Genomic DNA, 2,884 nt, shown 5'->3' with positions numbered 1-2,884 from the left:
AAAATATTATGTGTAGGGGCGGATCTACCTTTATTCAAGGGTAGCCTCCGCTACCGCTTGGTCGGAAAATTTTTGACGTTTTTAATGTAAATTTTGGAAAAATTTGACGTTTTTTCGATTTCGTTACCGCCTATTTATAAAACGTTCCCGCTTGGTCGGAATCCTATATCCGCCACTGATTATGTGTAAATGATAAGTTATGCGTTAAATACTACATCACAAAGTATTATACCAGTGATCAAAATAAACACATAAAACTAGTTTAGCCTGCTTATTTTCCTTAATTCCTTCACACTATATATTTAATAATTTTCGTTCCCAGTATATATTTACTTTTTCTTATCATAATAAAACAAGAAATAAAAATATCTAATATTTTTCATTCAAACTATATATTCAATAATTTTAATTTACACTATATATTTACTTGTTCTTTTCATAATAAAAACAAGAAATGTAGGTTGGCTTTATTATATTGGAAAGAGTCCACTTGACTAGCAGTCCAAAAAAGTATTGATAGGATCCAACTGTATTCCACGTCAGAATTCGGTGTACGGAATCAAATCCACCTCTATAACTACCTAAGAATCACTCCTCTTCTTCAAACCCCCTTGCAATTCTTCAGGTATGCTCTCCAATTCATTGATGTTGTTTATGTTTCCGCAAAAATGTATTGATTTCATTTCTGTTTATGCATACTATGGGTGTGTCTAAACGTACCCTTTTCTGAACATATAGAGGGAAATATTTCTTAATGGTGGGCCCTTCCCTTAAGTTTGTCTTGTGAGGGTACGTTTAGCAGCACCAAAAAATTATTTGGTTTTGGTTGGTTGATTGATTTGGTTTCAGTTTTCTGTTTTTGTTTTTGTTTATAGAAGGTTATATGGATTACGGACATCTTGTGACAAAGGAAGGTGCGAGGGAATCACTCATCGCCATTTCTTACGACGTTGTTGAAGAGATTCGTGCTTTTTTACCGGAGACTGAGAATGCGAATGGTGTAACAAACGATGCGATTACGAATACTAGAAACAAGACGCTTGAGGAATTAAGATCAGAACTGATTTCACTGGCTTCTTTTGACCCATCAACGGACTGTAAGAAGGTTTAGAGGTTATGGTAGATTTGAACATCTTTGGCATTATTGTTAATTGATTTTACCCTTTTGATCTACTATTATTGTGATGGTATTATTTCAATTTAATGTTTCATTAAATATGAAATTATTTACTTGCTTTATATGTTTTCAGTTGGTGGTATTTGATTTTGCAAGTAATTTGGTCTTGTTTTGGAATCTGGCTAAAGTTTAGGAAATTCATTTAGCTCTATGAACTTTTTTTTTTTTTGCTGTTACTAAAATTTCAAATATACATTTTTAGTGTTTTTAGAGCTTAAAATGGATATAAACCTGGTTAACTATAAGTATAAATGACAGATTAGTATCTAAGAAAAGGTAATACCACCTTTCAAAAAAAAAATTAATAATAATAATAAAATAAAAATAAAATGGTAATACCTCTTTGCAAATGGTGATTGTTTACTATTTAATTATTAGGTAGTTGGATCCCCACACTTTGCGGTAAGAATTCAGTCGATATTGGTTCGATTTGTTACAGTACTGGTACGGCTTAATCACACAAAAAAATATTAATTTACGGGATACCGTACCAATGTCCAAATGAGTTGGTTTATACTGAGCACAAAAGTTGTATAATACAAATTTAAACAAATGAACAAACAAAAAACTTTTATAAGTTGCAAAGTCATCCATGGATTTTCAGCGCTATCGACTCTCTCACAAAATTAGCGAAGAAGATTAAATTTATTGCTAGTTTTGTGATAGGAATTACCTATTAAAATCTGTTATGAAATTTTGTGATAGTTTTTTTCAAGGGCAAAACTTCTATATAAAATATAGAAAAACGGGTCAACAAGCAACCGTGACCCGAAGTTACAAGATTACATCACTCAAACTTGGCGAGTGAAGTGGCAAGATGAATGGATCCGCCATTTGATATGGCGGAACTGAGTAAGGGATACATAATCATGTGACACACCAAGCAACCTAATTAGTATGTAGCTAATCGTATATATTTGGTTCATTAATTATCAGAATTACTAATGTAAAAAACTATCAAAATAAATTTAAATCTTACTACTATAATAAAAGAAACTCAATTGAGGACACATGTCATTATATGGTGAGTCCTCACTAAACCCATTATTTAATATATGTATTTATTTAATTTAAAATAAAAGTTATATATTTATTTATTTATGTATAAAATATCAATTTTATCTTTCACCATTTCAAATTAATTTAATAATTGAAATCGTGACTCATCTTTTAACATTTCAAAAAATTTAGTTTTCTTATTTTTTATTTTAATATATAAGTTGATTTAATTTTATTATCTCTTTGATTTAAAATTATTTATTGTTTTCAAATTTTAAATTGAGTTTCCTTATTTTCTTTAAAAGCACATTTTATTTTGTTGATTTTTTAGTTAAAATCTTGAAAATTTTAAAAATCATATCTTCCTATACTAATAAATGAAAATCTTTTTTCTCACCTTATTTTCCTATTTATCTCTCATATTAGATAATAATAATAATTTTAAACAAAAATATTAGATAAGAATAAATATTTAAATAAGGATAAACATTTATTTTTTATTATGATCATATTAAATAATAATAATAATAATAATAACAATTTTAAACAAAAATTTAGTTAATAATACATATTTAACAATGTAAAATCTATACTATATAATAAAAGAAACTATTTATGGGACACTTGTCATCATATTAGGCCATGTGTTATGGATAATTATTATTTTAATTTAATCTCTTCTAATTAATTATAGATAACCATCCTACT

General features: G+C 27.9%; 1 long non-coding RNA gene across 1 annotated transcript; it reads left to right on the top strand.

Annotated features, from left to right (window-relative positions):
- The first annotated feature begins 475 nt into the window (after nucleotides 1-475).
- LOC110930516 lies at nucleotides 476-1,249 on the top strand. The gene is made up of 2 exons (XR_002587882.2): nucleotides 476-625; nucleotides 876-1,249. It is a non-coding gene; the product is annotated as an uncharacterized LOC110930516 (long non-coding RNA).
- Nucleotides 1,250-2,884: the final 1,635 nt, after the last annotated feature.

Source organism: Helianthus annuus, chromosome 3 (assembly GCF_002127325.2).
Source record: "Helianthus annuus cultivar XRQ/B chromosome 3, HanXRQr2.0-SUNRISE, whole genome shotgun sequence".
Taxonomy (NCBI): domain Eukaryota; kingdom Viridiplantae; phylum Streptophyta; class Magnoliopsida; order Asterales; family Asteraceae; genus Helianthus; species Helianthus annuus.
This window is presented reverse-complemented; position numbering and strand designations above follow the sequence as displayed.